This window comes from Dipodomys spectabilis, unplaced genomic scaffold (genome assembly GCF_019054845.1).
Source record: "Dipodomys spectabilis isolate Male_0828 unplaced genomic scaffold, ASM1905484v1 ptg000235l, whole genome shotgun sequence".
Taxonomy (NCBI): domain Eukaryota; kingdom Metazoa; phylum Chordata; class Mammalia; order Rodentia; family Heteromyidae; genus Dipodomys; species Dipodomys spectabilis.
Window position 1 is genome coordinate 1,506,014 of NW_024870912.1, and position 19,677 is coordinate 1,525,690.

The 19,677-nt window shown below is 39.7% G+C and overlaps 1 protein-coding gene across 8 annotated transcripts in view; it reads right to left on the minus strand.

Moving 5' to 3' along the window:
- Epb41l3 (erythrocyte membrane protein band 4.1 like 3) overlaps nucleotides 1–19,677 on the minus strand; it is a 256,993-nt gene that overhangs the window by 143,090 nt on the left and 94,226 nt on the right. The gene's annotated exons all lie outside the window — the stretch shown is intronic.

Consider the following 19,677-nt stretch of genomic DNA (forward strand, 5'->3'; position numbering starts at 1 on the left):
AACCAGTTGTTTAAGGATACAGGTGGACCTGTTGCAACAATGAGAAGTACAAGTTGTCATGTCCAAAACGAGCTTTACAACATCAGTGCGGGGGCGGGGGGGGGGGGGAGAGGGAAGGGGGGGAGGAGGAGGATTGGGATTGGGGGGGAGGGGGGAGGCTGGGAAGGGAGGTGAAGGGTAAACAAAGGAGGAGGCTGCAATGCTTGGTAAGAAATGTACGCATTATCCTGCCCATGTAATTGTAACCCCTCTGTACAGTATGTTCACAAATAAAATTAAATTAAAAAAAAAAAGAAAATGTAACATATAACGTAATTCTATGCCTCCATTAGAAAAAATGACATTGCTCCATTTGTTAGGAAATTGAAAGACTTGGAAAAAAATATATTAAGTGAACTAAGTCAGGCCCAATTGTTTCCCTTGTTTACAATGACTAGTACAGGTCTAGGACAAACAGAGAAGGTCAAAGGCTATGTACGTATGACCATATAAGATGACATTAAGCCCAAGACAAAGACACAAGTGGTTTTTTTCTTTCTTGCTATTGTTTTTAATGTACTTACAATGCACTATGTGACTCTTTTGTTTCTTTTGTATGTTCTTCCCCCATGGTATAACCTGTTTCCACTGTATTTGATTCTGGTGTTCTGCATCTTGTATACAGATTTTTGTAATCTGGGGAGAGGAAGGGATATAGCGGAATGTTTAAATGGGGATGTAGGCTGACCCATTGTAATGATGAGATATACAGGACACTATGTTGAAAATGAACTTTACAATGTTGGCGGGGGCGGGGGGGAGGAGTTGGGGAGGTGGGGAGGGAAGGGATCAAAGGAGGAGGTAACAATGCCCCATAGGAAATGTACTCATTACCCTACTCATGTAACTGTAACCTCTCTGTACAGTATTTTTATAATAAAAATATGTAAAAAAATAAAATAACAATAAAGTATACACACTTTAATGTGTATGTATACTTATATACATATATATTTATACCTTCCCATATGTTTAAATATTCATCTTATAGATGATATATATGTATATATCATATATGTACATAAACACACATGTAATATATATTATACAGTATGAATTATATATAAGTTGTAATATGTAAAACATATAAGATAAATACATATATGTATATTTTACTGCATTTTAACTCATTTAACTTATAATGAATCTATGAAGTAAGACTATTATTATTTCTACTTCAACTGAAGCCCAGAGATAGTATTTAATTTCTTTTCTTTCTAGTTTTATAGTTTATGGTTGGCTAAGAGCTTGACTTCTACTCTATACTGCTAACAGCTGCTTCACACTATAATAGAAACAAACACCATATTTTTGGCCACCTTCATTGCTCATCTGTAGAAAGAAGGCCAAGGCAACAGTGATACTCACAGGAAAATATGTTGGAAATGATCTGTACAACTTGGGGAGGGGTGGAGGGAAAGAAAGTGGGAGAAAAATGAGGGAGGGGGTAACAAGTTCAACAAGAAATATACTCATTATCTTACTTATGTAACTGTAAACCCTATGTACATCACCTTGACAATAAAATTAAAATTTAAATAAAAATAAAGTAGTTAAAAAAAGAAACAAGGCAGCTGTAGAGACTTCGGGGATTCTGTTTTACTGAAAGCTGTGTCATGCACTTGGAGCTGACTGGTGTGGGGCTCAGGCAACCCAAGCAGTGTAGTTATCCAGGAGGGACAGGAGGCCACAGCTCTAGGAAAATGTTTGAATAGACCTGCACACTCCCTTGGGTTGGTAACTTAAAACCAGCTCTCTTAAGGATTAGTGACATTAATAAAGCACTTACATTAACACAATGAGGCCAGCTTTATCCAGTTCCCATTCTCTACATGCGTATAAACTTCATATAAGCCCATGAGGCTAGCATTGCTACTCACATTTTACAGGACAAGAACCTGAACTTTAAGGACACTAAAAGAACTTGCCTATGTCTGTATTGTTAGTAAAAACGCTGAACAGTGATAGAGCTGGGATAAAATAAAGAATACAGGGCTGGGAAGGTAGCTCAGTAGTAGAGTGCTTTCCTCGCATGCATGAGGCCCTGGGTTCGATTCTTCAGCACCACATGAGCAGAAAAAGCCGGAAGTGGTGCTGTGGCTCAAGTGGTAGAATGCTAGCCTTGAGCTGAAGAGCTGAGGGACAGCGCCCAAGCTCAGAGTTCAGGCTCTATGACTGACAAAAAAAAATAATAATTAAAAAAAATAAAGAGGGGCTGGGAAGGTGGCTCAGTGGTAGAGCGCTTGCCTTGCATGCATGAGGCCCTGGGTTCGATTCCTCAGCACCACATAAGCAAAAAGAAAAAAAGCCGGAAGTGGCGCTGTGGCTCAAGTGGTAGAGCGCTAGCCTTGAGCTGAAGAGCTGAGGGACAGCGCCCAGGCCCAGAGTTCAGGCCCCATGACCGGACCCCCAAAAAAATAAAAAAAATAAAGAACACAGACCATACAGAAAATAGGAATACAGAATGAGAACTTACTGTGTATTACAAATCTGACCTAAAACTTCCATACTGATTATATAATGCATGTAAACTTTATATTTTACATATCATAAATTCATGGTTAAACATATATATATATATATATATATATCAATATAAAATGTAAGCTAAAGAGTTCTTGGAATTCAAAAGTATAAGGAGAGTGACTTTAGAGAGTTTGGGCCTCTGAAATCTTTAGCTGCTTGAGAATGTTGATATTGATACCTTTTTTACAACCCCCCCTCCCCGTCAAAATTTCCTTTTTTCAGCAGTATATACATTAAAATCACTACAACTATCTTAGTATTGTACCTCCATCAAGTAAGATGATTTCTGAGAGGATGAATAGTGGATGCAGAGTTAATGTTTAGGAGGATGGCATGTCTATCAAAACATTTTCAGTCTTGCCCTCTTTTCAGAAAGAAAACAGATAAGAAACAAAACAGCTCTACCAGGCATTTCCATTTTATAAAAAAACACATTATCTATGTCATTGGAAACTCTTTTAAAAAATACTTTAAAACATCAAACTTAGGTCAGACATAATGGCTCTTACATGCAATCCCAGCTATGTGGGAGGAGGATTGTGAAATGAGGCCAGCCTTGGGAGGAAAAAGTTGACAAGAACCTATTTCAAAGCACAAGCTAGGGACTGAGGCTTGGCTGGAGAAATAAAATGCTTGCATAGCATGTACAGGGTCCTGGTTCAAGTCCTATCACTTAAAATGAAAAAAAGAAAAAGAAAAATCTCAAAGTAGCTGATTCATAATTTGACTGTTCATTGTGAAGAACAATGACTTCCAGTGCAGCAGTGGTTGTTAACAGACACCCCTAAATCAGCTAGGTCAAATACAAGGTAGCTAAGCAGATGGGATCTCCTTGGTCACACCTATTTGTGTGGATCATCACTGAAGGACTGCATATGTGATGATCACAGATAAACTAGGTCTCCAGCATCTCCAGTTAATAAGACAATACCTAAATTGATATCTTCATCACTCCACCAACTTCTTTTATTAATCTGATGCATTCAAATCATTGTACTAATCCTAGATCTTCATTTGAGAAAATTTACATCAAGAAGTAATGCTGCCAGGCACTGGTGGCTCCTGCCTGTAATCCTAGCTACTCAGGAGGCTGAGATCTGAGGATTGCAGTTCAAAGCCAGGGAAGTCCATGAGACTCTTATCTCCAATAAACCTCCAGAAAACTGGAGGTGGCATTGTGGCTCAAGTGGTAGAGGGCTAGCCTTGAGCTGAAGAGCTGAGGGACAGCACCCAGGCCCAGAGTTCAAGCCCCATGACTGATATAAAAAAAAAAAGCAATGCTAATGAATGCAAATTTAACAGCAAAAAAAAAATGACACTCAAGTTGATCAACATGTACTGAAAACTTAGATCTAGATGAACAGAAATTCCACATCTCTTCCTTCCTGAAGTCAGACATGGTACTCAAGACTTAAAATTTTAACTTACTAGAAAGAGGAAAAATAAGGCACTCACCAAAAATTGCTTTCAAATGAGTTCTTCAAAGATTAGTTATAAATAATTTTAGCAACAGGAAAACACAAAAATCTATCACTATAGTTCAGAATAATCTCCAACTGTGGTTCAAATTATTATTCATTGTTCTTTAATTAGAATGCATGTCTAATCACTGTCTTGTTTATCTGAAGAACTCAGAGGTAGAAACCAACTTCATTTTGATTTTCCCAGCACTGAAAATGAGAGGAATAAAAATTATTCTCCAAATTACAAGACAATGGAATAGTCATTGAGTGGGAAGGAAAAAAAAATCTGTTTACCTTAAAATGAGCTAAAATTAGGAAAGAAGAAAAGAGGCAGGCAAAATGGTATATCAGGAAAAGTACTAGAAGGTGCAAGTGTTGGTTCTTAGGGAGGAGGGATTACTCTACTCTAACAAGCATAAAGAATCTCAAGTCCAAATTAATTGGAAAGGACTAGAACACAAAAAATCACCAGGAAAGTATAGCCAAACTGCTTAGCAGAATAAGGAACTAGTCTGGTCCATACTGATTTTCCTGGGTCCCAGGAATTCATGCAGGCCATACATGCCAGTTCTTGTCATCAGCCACTCATGTTTTGAGGCTGTAGTTACAATTTAAAGCCAAGTTGTTCCCAGAATAAACATTATCTTCCAAGTGACATGCTAATAACAGACCTAGAACTTTCCTTCCTAAATGTATGGGGATTGTTTCTCAGTATATTTTTTGCACATTTTTATTGTAAAAATACTGTACAGAGGGGTTACAGTTACATGAGCAAAGTAATGAGTACATTTCCTATTGAGCATTGTTACCTCATCCTTTAGTTTCCCCCTACCTCCACAACTACACTCCCCCTCGACCCCTGCTGCCTCCTAAATTGTAAAGTTCGTATTTCAATATAGTGTCTTGTACATCTCATTGTTATCATGGGTCAACCTGTATCCCTATTTAAGCATTTGGTTTTTCCCCATCCCCTCCCCAAATTAGAGAAGTGTTTATACAAGATGCAGGGCACTGACATCAAATACTGTGAAAACAGGGGTTATACTGTAGGGGAAGAAATACAAAGAAACCATAAAAAACCACATGGTACATTATAAATACATTAGAAACAATGGCAAGAAAGAAAAAACCACTTGTGTCCCTATCTTGGGGTTCATTTCACTTAACATCACCTTATATGGTCATATGTACATAGCTTTTGACCTTTACTGCTTGTCCTAGACATATACTAATTATTGCAAACAAGGGAAACCATGGGACCTATGTTTCTTTGAGCCTGGCTTACTTCACTTAATATAATTTTTTCCAAGTCTTTCCATTTCCTAACAAATGGGGCAATGCCATTCTTTCTAATGGAGGCATAGAATTCCATTGTATACATATACCACATTTTCTTTTTCTTTTTCTTTTATTGTGAGAATACCGTACAGAGAAGTTACAATTACATGGGCAAGATAATGAGTACACTTCTTATCAAGCATTGTTGCGTCCTCTTTGTTTCCCCTTCCCATCCCTTCCCATACTCCCTCCCCTTCCCCCCTACCCTCCACCAAAGTTGTAAAATTCATTTTTCGACATAGCGACTTACACATCTCATTGTTGCAATGGCGCCACCTGTATCCCTAGTTAAACAAATCGTTTAAAATATACCACATTTTCTTGATCCATTCATCTACTGAGGGGCATCTGGGTTAGTTCCATATCTTAGCTAAGGTAAATAACGCTGCAATAAATATAGTTGTGCTGGTAGCTTTAGTGTGGTCTTGTTTGTGATCATTTGGGTAAATGCCCAAAAGTGGGATTGCTGGGTCATAGGTGAGCTCTATGTGGAGTCTTCTGAGGAACCTCCATACTGCTTTCCAAAGTGATTGAACAAGTTTACACTCCCACCAACAATGCAGTAAGGTACCCTTCTGTCCACATCCCCTCCAGCATCTGTTGTTATTAGAGTTCTTGATTATAGCCATTCTAACTGGGGTGAGGTGGAATCTCAATGTTTTGATTTGCATTTCTTTTATGGCTAGAGAGGTTGAGCATTTCTTCAGGTGTCTATTGGCCATCCTTCTTTCCTCTTCAGAGAAGTTTCTCTTTAAGGTTTAGGCCACTTATTTATTGGGCAGTTGTTTCTTTGAGGATTTGTTGTTGGGGGATTTAATTTTTTTTGGATTTAATTTTTTTATTGTGAAAATACTGTACAGAGGGGTTACAATTACATGGGCAAGATAATGAGCACATTTCTTATCAAGCATTGTTGCCTCCTCCTTTGTTTCCCCTTCCCATCCTTTCTCATCCCTTCCAATCTCCCACCCCTGCCCTACCTGATTTCATTTTTTGAGTCCCAGGTATATTTTAGAAATGAGACCAGTGTCTGTTGTATGGCTAGTGAAGATCTTTTCCTGGTCCGTGGGCTTTCTATTGATCTTGCTAGCTATGCCCTTTGCCATGCAAAAGCTCTGCAACTTCGGGGCTGGGAAGGTGGCTCAGTGGTAGAGTGCTTGCCTTGCATGCCTGAGGTCCTGGGTTCAATTCCTCAGCACCACATAAGCAAAAACAAAAAAGCTGGAAGTGGCGCTGTGGCTCAAGTGGTAGAGCGCTAGCCTTGAGCTGAAGAACTGAGGGACAGCGCCCAGGTCCAGAGTTCAGGCCCCACGACCGGACCAAAAAAAAAAGAAACTCTGCAACTTCATGCAATTCCATTTGTCCAACCTTTCTTTGATTTGTTGTGTTTCTGTGTCTCTATTGAGAAAATTTCAGCCTGTGTCAAGGAGACCTAGGGTTTCTCCTATTTCTTCCTGTAATGTTTTCAGGGAGTCTGCTTTGACTCAGAGGTCTTTGATCCATTTGGAGTTGATTCTGGTGCAGAATGATTTATACAGATCTAGCTTTAGTTTTCTACAAGTGATTTACCAATTTTGCCAGCACCATTTACTGAAGAGGCTGTCTTTCTTCCATTCTATTTATTTAGCTCCCTTATCGAAGATTAAGTAGCTATAGGTCTGTGGGTTCATTTCTGGGTTTTCAGTTCTATTCCCTTGGTCCTCAGGTCTGTTCTTGTGCCAGTACCAAGCTGTTTTGATTACTATGGATTTGTAGTAGAGTTTGAAATTTGGTTTTGATATTCCTACAGCACTATTCTCTCTATTAAGGATCGTTTTTGTTATTCGGGGTCTTTTATTGTTCCATATGAATTTTTGGATTGCTTCTTCTATTTCCTTGAAGAATGAGGTTAGAATATTGATAGGTATCTCAATGAATTTGTAGATAGGCTTGGGAATTACAGCCATTTTCACGATGTTGATCCTTCTGATCCAGGAGCATGGGAGGTTTTCAACATAGTATTTTGTATATCTCATTGTTACAATGGGTCAATCTGTATCTCTATTTAAGCAGTTTGTTTTTTCCCTTCCCCTCCCTGAATTAGAGAAGTGTATATACAAGATGCAGAGCACGGACATAAAATACAGTGAAAACAGGGGTTATACTGTGGGGGAGGGACATACAAAAAAAACAAAAGAAATCACATGGTACATAACAAATACATTAAAAACAATAGCAAGACAGAAAAAATATTTGTATTCCTATCTTGGGTCTCAATATATTTTAATCTACTCTTCAATTAAATCTGGATTTAACACTCAGAATGCAGCTTAGGGGTACAGCCCATGAGTGAGGCCTTAGATATGATCCTCAGCCTTGCAAGCATATATATATACATATATATATGTATATATATGTATATATATGTGTGTATATATACAAAATACATATATATACACATATATATATACAAAATTTACTTTTTAAATAAATAAGGAACCAACAAAAAATTAGATGAATGTTTTATGAGCAACTAGTAAGTGCCGAACACTGTCCTAAGAATCGGGGCCTACATCAATGGAAAAACAGGTATAAATTCTGTCCTCTGGCATCTGGTAATATTGTTAAAGGAGACAAAATATACATGTAAAACACATAGTAAATGGAAACTGAAATACCTGTAACAATCATAAACACAGCTCCTAATCTCCATAGACTACTCTAGCTTCTTCTCTGTAGAGATGTATTGCTATGGTGAGTTGAACATTTACTACAGATGAAGCACTTACACACAGGGACCTTTAAAGACTAGCTCTATGACAAGTGTGATTATTTTAATTCATTAAAAAAGAGAAGATTTTATGAGGAACTATCTGTCCCTAAAACTACACTGTGGTACATTGAGGACTTACTCATGTACTTTTTGATTGACATGAACTATTCATTCAATAACTCAAGAACAGTCCTTGTGACCACAATGATATATCTCTTAACAATAAAATGAAATTAAAAAAAGGAAAAGCCAAAAAGAAAGAAAGAAACAGCAGGACAAAGGATGAACCAAAGCAACATAGATACTCACTTGACACTATGTTGGATATTAACATTAGGACTTGGGGGGGAGGGGGATAGAGAGGGGCAAGTGGGAGATAATGAGGGATGGGGTAACAATGATAAAAACAAATGTACTCATTGCATTACTTATGTAAATATAACCCCCTGGCTCAACACTTTTTCAATAAAAGTAAAATTTAAAAAATATAAAACATGAAAAAACAAAAAAAGTTCCCTAGATGAATACAGGGGCCTTGGTAGCTTTTCTAAAAATCTCACAGGACTGTGTCATCCACTGGAGGGAAGCCCAAATCACCCTTGAGACAGCAAAGTCTGAGCCCAAGGCAAAGTGTAAGGCTCAACTCCTCTTCTGCCCAGCTGCATTCTGCCATCTAGGTCCAAAGCCACTGGGACTTAATCTGAATCAGAACATTCATTGCTATTCAAAGTCAGATTGTTTGCAATATTATACACACACACACACACACACACACACACACACACACACACGTACGCACACAGGTTCTGCAGTTCTAGCTACTTGGGTAATAGAGGAGGAGGATGGAAGTTAGCCTGGAAATTATATGAAATTCTATCTGAAAAATAGCAAGTATAAAGAGCTGGGGGACAGTGTGGCTCAAGTGGTAAAGTACCTGCCAAGCATGTCCAAACCTCAGTCTCTCTCTCTCTCTCTCTCACACACACACACACACACACACACACACACACACACACACACATGAATGTATATGCATATGCACATGTATACGTATATATTTATGCATATATACTCATGCATCTATGCATGAATTTGTCTATATACATATATATGCATATTTTGTGTGCATATATATGTATATGTGTGTGTATTCAGAAGAGCACAGCCTGCTTTGTGTGTTTATTGCTGCAATCCCAGCACCTTGCACAGTACCAGTAACAGACATTTCACAAGTTTTTGCAGAATACTAAGATAACCAAACAAAGGAACAAAGAAACAGAACTTTACAAAGGGTTCCTGGGCCCTATCATGACACAAGTTGCCAGTTTTTTCCGTGTGAACACGAGCTTCTGTGTACTTCAGTGAAGCTTTGAGTCCGAATCATCACAGTAGTCATACGAATATCCTACCTGGACAAAACACAATTTCAAAAGGTTTGGCTCCCAGCTGAGAGCTGGAAAGCAGTACTGGCCCTGAGCCTGTCGGGGCTGAGTCACAAGATGGGCTGGTCTGGGGTTTTGTTGGGGGGGGGGGGGGCAGGGAGGGTGGTTTGTTTTTTGTTGTGGTTTCCTTGGGTTGAGAGAAACTTAAACTGGAGTCATTTGGAGACACTGTAATTTTAAAGCTGGCCCTGGTTAACCTTGGGAGACAGCAAAATATCCACTGAGATAAGAAACCTTCAGAGTTCTGATTGGGCCAGTAACACAGGGTTTTTGACTACACTAGGCTGGTACCAGGACTGTCGGAAAAGTTTAAGATCCTTAATTACAGATGGCAACTATAGCTCCAAAGGCAGTTCCCTGATGAATTTATCTTCAGGTTCGAACATACTGAAACAATTTAAATGTGACAGACAGTGACTGTTGTTTTGTTGGTTGTTCCTACACGTGGCTAATGTGAGTGTGTGTCATTCTTGGATAAGAGTGTAGGGAGAATGCTCATTCACATATATTATAATGTACTGTGAGCACTCACTGCTGATGCTAGTATCACAAGACTGCTATCTGCAAGAAAGCAAAGCTTACAATCATTTCAGTTTCACAAATGTAAAAACATAGTATCTTGAGGATATCTGTAAGGCACAAATAACACAGTATGACACTAATAAACAAAAGTATATTGACTCAGAGCATACTCTCTTCTTCCTTTGTCAATCACAAAGGAAGAAAATTAACCCAAGCATAGACATAATAAGAGCCATATACTTTACCTCAGATTTAACCCCTCTGACCACCTGGGTAGAGAATTATCATCCTCACTATCTAGCAGATGAGAAATCTAACACTTAGGTCTACTTCCTTTGCCTTTTTAGATTTTATATAATTTCCTAGTGCAGCAAAAGTTGCAAGTGGTGAACCAGCGATAATGAAACTCATGTAGTCTGAGTCCAAGGCCAGGTCTTTTTGCTCTGTGATAAGGAAAGCCTTCTATTGAACATTATTACTATTACATATAATCTTTCTAGAATACTTATCTGACAATTATCAGTATATTGGAGAGCCACTAAGACAAGAGTCCTTAAAATACAGAGCTCAAACTGTGGTCCAGGGACCACTTGGGTGAGACAGCACTCAAGCTGGCTAGATGCGACACCAGGCCTATTAAAGGAGATTCCGGGGTCTGGAGCTCAAGTTCAAGAATAGAGCACATGCTTAACATATGCTAGTCCCAGCATCGCAAGGTAAACAAAGGAGAATCTGTGCATTGGTTCCTAGAAACTCCTTAACAAACCTGCCAGAAAATTCTGTTGTACATGCAACTTTGGAAAACAATTGACTTACTCTTCGTAAACCTCTCCTACTGTTGTTTGGGGTTTTACACTGGACAAAATTGTATATTCTCATTTATCTTTTGGATGGCAGGGTTTGTAAATGTCACAAAATTTCACAAAATTCTCTACTCTTTCTGAGGGCCATTTTCAGAGTCTCAAAAATGCCTAACACTAGTCCCTAGGAGCAAGCAAAGCAGATGTACAATACACAATAGCTGACCTGGGAAAACATAAATTATGTGTCTGTCCTTACCACACATTGGTCCAGATGTTTTAAAATACAAATCTTATTTCTGGGTATCCTTGTCCGGAATTCACAGAGAAAACTAGCTCAAGGTTAGCAAATGTCTCCCTCTGCTACTTTCCTAACTCACTGTGTATTCTTTTTTCTGCAAGGCAGCTGTTCCTCATGAATTACTGCTATACATATTTCAAGAATTACAAATGTCTCGAGTTAGAAAAATAAGCCAAGTCTATTTTCTCAATCCTATACTTGGTCCCAAGTAATAGTATAGAGTTAGAGTCCAGATCTTTTTTTTTTTTTTTTTTTTTTTTTCTGGCACTTGGGTTTGAACTCAAGGCCTGGGCACTGTCTTTTAGCTTTTTTTTTTTTTTTTTGCTTAAGGCTAGCCACAGCTCTACTTCCAGCTTTTTGGGGGTTAATTGGAGGTAAGAGTCTCACAGACTTTTGTGCTCAATTAGGCTTCAAACTGTGACACTCAGATGTGAGCCTTTTGAGTAACTAGGATTACAGGCATGAGCCCTGGTGCCTGGCTGGTCCAATGTTTGGTTGACAACCTGTGACACTATTGGGAAATGGTGGAATCTTAGGAGGTGGGGCTTAGTGGAAGGAAGTTAGGCCATTGGATGTACTTCTAAAGAGGACATTGAGACTCAGTGCCCTTCTTTTACTTCCTGGCCTCCATGAAATGAGCAACTTCCCTCCATCACACACACCTGACATGATGTTCTGTCTTGCTACAGGGCAAAGCAACAGATCCATGTGGCCACAGATTGAAATCTCAGCCAAAAATAAGCGTTTCTTCTTGATAAGTTATGCATTTGTTTGTTTTGCCATAACAATGGAAAGCTGACACACAAGTACATAAAAATTCATTAAAGGGCTGGGAAGGTGGCTCAGTGGTAGAGCGCTTGCCTTGCATGCTCGAGGCCCTGGGTTCGATTCCTCAGCATCACATAAGCAAAAATCAAAAGCTGGAAGTGGCGCTGTGGCTCAAGTGGTAGAGTGCTAGCCTTGAGCTGAAGAGCTGAGGGACAGCGCCCAGGCCCAGAGTTCAGGCCCCATGACAGGATCCCCAAAAAATTCATTAAAAATACCTTTCTGTAATAAAACTGATGGTTAAAAATCCCTCTTGCTAAATGTCCTCACACAAGAGATGTACACATAATGCTTAGAGACTGTGCTTTCTGCTCTGCTTCATCACAAGTCTTCTGGGGTATGTGCAGGAAGAGAATGATGACACGGATAGCCAGCAAGCATCAGGAGAAGCAAGGCTGGACAGGAGACTTTACACCACCTCATCCTTAAGGTAATAATCCTTCACCAGTATTATAAGATACCAAGGGAAAACATTTATATCACTAAAAATGATGAGGAGGAATAAAGATTTATACATATGAAAAGGCAACCCAATACGTACAGCTATACAAAAAATAAAATGTATGGTAGTATTTTAGAAGTCTAGTCAAATTAATGCTATTGCTATTTATTAGGCACTTACAGTATGCCAGACACAGAGTGCAGTATTTTCAGATTTTATGCTATTCAATCCTCATATCTAAGAGAAACAGCATTACAGACATTTTATAAATGGACAAGATTTGACTTTTGATGTAGTTATTGGGCAGCAAGACTGGGAGCCCAACCAGGTTTGTCTGGTTGTAAGACCTCCTATAATAGATGGAACTGTCAGGTGCATGACAGCATTGGAAAACTGTTTGTCAAAAGCATTAACCGAATGTATCTCCAGATGATAAAGTTTCTTCTTTTTGTTTTTTATTATTGTTTATTTTTGTTTTTTATTAACAGAGAATCTTTTAAAGTGAGTATGCATTATTTTTAATATTTGAAATGGAAATGATGCTTTAGTTGGAAGGATAAACGAAAAGGAAAAATCTCATCTTATGCATATCTCACTTTCCATCTCAAATAGCCCAAAAGTAATATTTAATCTCTAGCTAATTATGCTCACAAAAATAATATGCAGCACATATTGCCAAATATCAATCACTGAAAGTTAAAACTGTTACATTCAATTTCTGGAAAATTTTTGGATTAGTCTATTAACAAAAGCCCATCTGTCTATAACTTCCTAATCTTCCAATTCATTCTACATTTATTATCAGATAAATGTTCTCAACTACTTCCAATGGCTTCCACTATCTAACAAAGTCCAACCTATCCAAACATGTTCCACCATCATGTCACATACCCCAACTTAGATTCATCCTCCTTACTTTCCACTAATATAAAAGCTTTGCTCCAGCTAATTCTAGGCCTCCAATCTTCCTGAATGCCCTATCTGGAACATCTTCTCAATGACTAATCTAGACCAAAAATCCAACTTATCTACACCAAGGGTCAAAATGGAAAAATCAAAATGAAGACGTCATAACAGATTTTCCCCATTAAAAGATAAACCTAAGAAACACAATTACTAATACATACAATGAACCATGTAAATACACACTCGATATTATAAAGCATTTACTACAAAGTATGCACATATAAAGTTTGGATCTGAAGCATTTCTCAAAGGCTCAAATATTAGCACATTGCTCTCCAGCTCATAGCACCTTTAAGAGGTGGCACCTGAGGGGAGGAAGTTAGGTCATTGGGTTGTGACTTTAAAGGGACAGTGGAACCCCTAACCTTTCTTTCTCTTCCTTTTTTACTTTCTGGTGACCCTGAGATAAGAAGTCTTGGTCTACCTTGTGCTCTTTATATGATGGGCTGCCTCTCCACCAGTCTAAAAGCAATGAGCAGAAGCCAAAACTCTGGGTCATAATATACTTTCCTCTCTTTAAGCTGGTCATCTAAGGTATTTTTTTTTAATAGTAGTAGAAAGTTGATTACCCTAAATCCTAAAAGTGACAAGCCATATTTCATTCAATTATTACATCATTAGTTGTAAGACAGAATGTTGTATAGCCCTTTTTACCAAATAAGCCACAACTCACATGTTTCTAAGGATTGGAATTTAAATGTCCACTTATATGCAGAACTTTTTGACTTACTTAGGTAGGTTAAGTGCATACATAAAATATAAGCAATACAAAATGGTCCAGGTGTTCCTAAAACTTCCCGCATACAGAATCTGACTCTTCTGAATTACATTTCTATCCCAAGGCACTGCAGATTATGCTTTTCCAGGTAATGCCATTTTCTGTCACCAAGAGCATCGGAAATGCATCATTTCTGAAGAGCACTCCATTGGTGTCTCCAGGATTTTCCTCCAACCAGCCAGCATTGCTTGTCCAATCAGTGAGTTAAGCTGATGGCTTCTTCTCTGCCATATGACTGGCAGTAATGGCAAATCATATTCAAAGTTTAAATGTAGGGAAAATTCATTTGTTTTAGAGATGATGAACTTGGAGACTTTAATAAAAGACACAAAATCTCAGAATTTGAGAAGACAATACTGTACATAGAAAAATAGCAGAGAGAGAGAGACAGGGATAAACAATAGAAAAGTCTTTTTTTGGTGGGGAGAGGTGGATTCAATGGCAGGATCAATATCCTTTCCCAGCACTGAACCATTTCAGTTTTATTTTTAATTTTTTTATTGTTATTATAAAGGTAATGTACAGAGGGGTTACAGTTTTACATAAGTCAGGGAAAGAGTTCATTTATTTTTGGAAAATGCCACCTCTTCCTTCACTCTTTCCCAGTTTCAGTTCGCTTTTTATTATAACCCCATCTGCTTCTGTCCTTCTCTTTATTCTGAGCATAGCCCCTGCTGGTTCTGCCTAAAAAAAAGCCCTCCGTTTCCTCCTTGGTTTTTTTTTCTCTTAATACTTACATTATTTTCTTCTCCCCTATGACAAAACCTCTAGAACCCATGCAATTAGAGCTAAAGACAGAGCTAGCACTTGCTTTGAAGAGGATCCTGCTATTTAAAGTAATGACTGCAACTGGGCACATGTGGCTTATACTTGTAATCCTAGATACTCAGGAGGCTGAGATCTGAGGGTCGCAGTTCAAAGGCAGCCTGGGCAAAAAAGTCCATGAAGTGCTTATCTCCCAGAAAAAGCTGGAAGTGGTGCTGTGCCTCAAGTAGTAGAGTGCTAGCCTTGATCGCAAAGATGCTTAGGGATAGCACTCAGGTCATGAGTTCAAACTCCAGGACAGGTAATAATAATAACAACAACAACAACATGGACAATAATAATGACTGAATACATGAGCCTGGTACTTATTGTATATAAAATAGGTCTCCCCAAGCATTCTCTCCATTCATTCTTATTCTCTCTCTCTCTCTATTAGTGAGGCATAAATCACAAATTATCTCATTTGTATTTAGTTTCGTAAGTATTTAGTTAATACATTGAGGATTTAGATATCTACTTGGTTTGGAGGTGAAACCCCATAAAGAATGCTACCTACATCAGACATTCACTACCCATCCAGAATAATTGTAAAAAAAATTAACTTAGGAGGCAGGTGAAACAATGCATTTGCTTTCTAGATCTAACACAGAATTTTCTATGAACACACACAGACATACGCATACACATACACCACATACACATTTTTAGTTTGTAAGGAAGGACTATAAGAGCAATTTATCAAAATGCCAACAATCTAAAAATTAAGTTGTCAGCTTTTTCTCTGTACTGCAAATTACAGAAGAATTAGGGGTTTGGTGCTAATAGAATCTTACAGTTCTAAAGTGTGCAATTTAACCAATCATCCCAAGGTCTAAAAATGCCATGCTGAAGACATTTCAACCAAATGATCTATAGTTCTGGTACTTAATTTCTACTTCTCTATTTCCACATGCCCCCCCCCCCATGTTTTCCTTCCTTGTGCTTTCGAAATGTGTTTTGGAAGAGCCACACAGATTAGTGAGCACCACCCTGAGCTCCTACATACATACAACAGCATGAAAAATGACAGTCATCTTTGAACGGAAGTACAGGAAAGACCGGGGACATGCACAGCTACTCTTTGCTTAAATTTTTAATGTATTTAGTGATTTTTTAAAAAAATAATTTAGTCAACACTAATGTGTGGTGCAACATGTCTCTCAATATCCTTACACTTGAGTTCTGAGGATAAAAACCACTAAATATGAAATAACTAGCAAATAAAACAGCAAGTGAAAAATCTATTAGCCCTGATCATAGCAAATATCTTTCTACACCTGTGAAACCTCTAGCTTTCCCAATGATTTCTTCCAACTTCAAGAAAATCGCTCACAAACAAATAAGGTTACCTTATCAGAAAAGAAATTGTGCCTCTCAACACAAGACATACTTTCAAAATGCTAACCTAATCATCAAAAACAAATATTTAGCCAGATGTTCTTTTGGTATAAACAATAGTAGGAAATACATGCACTAAATACATAAATAGAAAATACTGATTCATTGTTCTAGTTCTTCAGGTAATTTTTAAAGTAGCTCTTTTTTAAAAAAAAAAAACAAGAGTATTTTCTTTTATAAAAAGAATATTTAAAGATTTCTACTATTTCACCAAAAACCTCTTCTTCCATGATCCCTTGAGACATAGTCTCCCGTGCCATTTTGTATTCACCCCTTTCTTCCAGTTCTCCAAACAATACCTTGTGGTGCAGTTGTTTCTGAACAAGGAGCGTCTCATTCATTCATGAGGCAAAGTTAAGGCCAGCAAGAAGCGCCAGATGCTCTGCTTTTGCCTGCCCCACCCTGTTTCTTTTTGAGCATAGTGATGTCACAACACCAGGCCAGGCAATGACTCCAGTGCTCCGGTCCTCCCTTCTGACCACATAATTCTCTACTGCCAGGGCAAATCAAATGATAGCCCTCAGCATCTGATGAATTCCCAGCAAATGGACAGCCAGAGAGCCTTTGGAAGGAAATAGATGCATTGCACCATTAAAGATCTTTCTAAATGAAGTAGGGCTAAAGATAAATTTGACTCATGGTTTTCAATGGCCAAGTCTATGTTCCCTAATAAAGCTGATATTCAAGGAAGAAAATAGGGCTAGGGCACTTGGAACAGATTATGAGAATTAAAGATGATTAAGGTATATGTTTAAAGAAACTTCTCTGTTATAGTCAAATCCTCACTGAAAAAAAAATAACACCTTATTTTCCAGCTTAGAGTTCTATTTAACTAGCAACAATAAGAATTCTAATTTGGCAACTTTAGAACACGCCTGTGTGCGTATGTGTGTGTGTGAGTGTGTGTGTGTGTGTGTCTGTCTGTTTTTCTGGGGCTTGAATGGGCCTAGGTACTGTCCCTTGGATTTTTCACTTATGGCTAGCACTCTACCACTTGAGTCACAGCTCCACTACCTGACTTTTGGTTATTAACTGGCGATAAAAGTCTCATAGATTTTCCTTCCTTGGGCTGGCTTTGAACCAAGATCCTCAGATCTCATCCTCCTGAGTAGCTAGGATTATTAGTGTGAGTTAGTGGCACCTGACTAGGACTTTTTGTTGTTTTAAGCACTAACTCAAAAGATGGATGCACATTCTACAACAGAGAGGAAATTTGTCCTTCTGCATGTTCTTGCAACACTTAATTCAACATAGATGGAAAGCTGCAGAAAGAATTCATAAAATCATCTCTCAAAATGGAAGTGTGCCTCTTTTCTACTTAGGTGGCTCCTTAATGAACTTGAGCAATCAATTAAAACAATGTGTCTATATAAATACATCTGATCAAGTAAGTTTTTAAAAAATTGTCCTTGATCTTATATTTCATTATTAATCAAAGTCAGTTCAAATCTAAGCATCACACAGGATCCCACCAAACTGCTTTCGACCTAAATCACAGCCATGCAGTAGGAATCATTGAAAAATTAAGTGTAAATATTTCATAAGACACTGATCGTTGACCTATGGCTTACCCTAAAAAGGGTACAAATTAAAGAGGTTATTCTTGGTATGGACAAATCATCTGACCAATTGTATTAGCTGGATACATTTTTCATAGTAGCATGCGCACTGAAATATTTTGCTTTTCTAAAGCATCAGAAAGTCAATGTAAATGAGAGAGGATTTAGCTTCACTTTTTTTTTTTCCGAGCAGTGTCTTGGAAATTTAACAAATTACAGTCGTGCTTCTTCAATGTAGCATTTAATATTTAATTCTTCTCACAATAACTTTGTTACTCCAAGTAAAGTTTTAAAAGTGGGTGCCCAAACTGACATGCAATTTCTTTAAAAAAAAAAAAAATCCCTGCTGAGTCCAGACAAAAATCAGCTTTCAGTCCCTTGTTTGTCCTCTGCTGTGACTGAGTCTACATTCACGGCACTTTCTAATGTCCTTGAGGCTTAAAAAAAAAAAGTGCAATTTTTAAAAATCATGGTTTTAGTGCCTGGTGTGATCTGTTAGGAAAGTTATGCTACTAAATGGAACTCTAAAACACATGGCCACAGGGCCGCCTTAGAGACTCTAAAATCCAGCAGCTCCCCCACTCAAGAGAAGGAAAAAAAAAGACAGGCAAGATATCTGCAGAAGCAGCTCCGCCAGACTAACATAAAAAGCTGAAACACCAACTTGAACACGTAACCGCAGCCAAGCCACTAGCAGGATGGCCGGGCCCTCTCAGAATCTCCAGCCCAGCCTCCACACGTAATTAATACCACATGTGCTCTTTATCATTCTATTCGCTCTGCAGCAATTTCTTCCCAACTTTCCCCCTGGCTTGCAATAGCAGGGCGGGGAGCGGGGGGGGGGGGTGCGGGGTGGACGGGGCGGGGTGGTGATGGTGGTGGTGAGGGGACCTAGAAAACTTCAGATCTGTGGATCTAAAAAGAGAGAAAGGAAAAAAAGATTCGCTCTCCACCGGGACCACAGTTCCCGTTGAGTAGGTAACCACACCCACCGCATTGCAGAAGCCGCGAACTTGGCGCCGGGTGGGGGAAGGAAAGGGGAAAAGGAAGAAGTAGGGCGAGATTACCGGGGAACCCGAGTCAGAAAAGCCACCGCAGCCGCAGCCAGGAAACAACAGCCTGGCATGGGCAGTGACCCCACTCCAGCGGTCCCCAGCCCCAGCCCCCGCCGCCCCTGCAGACCCCTCGCGAGGCGGCTCCGGGCCCCCCCGGGGGCCAGGTGAGCAGCGCCGTCCCTCGCCACCACCACCAGCCGGGCCCGAGTTCCCGCGATGGCGCTCCCGCGCACGGGCGCCAGCCTACCCAGGCGGGAGCCAGGGGTCCGCAGGTGCCCAGGCCGGAGCCGCCTCGTTCGGCTGCTCTCCTCCTCCTCCTCCCCCAACGCCGGCCGGGGGACCGCTGCCCCAATTCGGGGATCCAGGCAAGTTACATAAAAGCGGCCGAGCCCGCTGCGGAGCGGGGATGCTTTGTGCACCGCGCACCTTACCAGCCCTGAGCCGCGCTCGCCCGCGCCGGCCCCCGGGATGAGCCCGCAGCCGCGGCGCGCAGGGGTGCCAGGCCCCTCCCGGTAGTGCCACCCGCCCCGGGCGGCGCCGCAGTGTCGCCCCCCGCCCCCCGCACCTCCCCGCGGGGAGGGGCCGCCCGCCCGCTTGCCCTCGCCCGCAGCCCCAAGCGATGTAACTTCAAACAAAACATGGCGCCCCGAACCGGGAATCTGCGCAA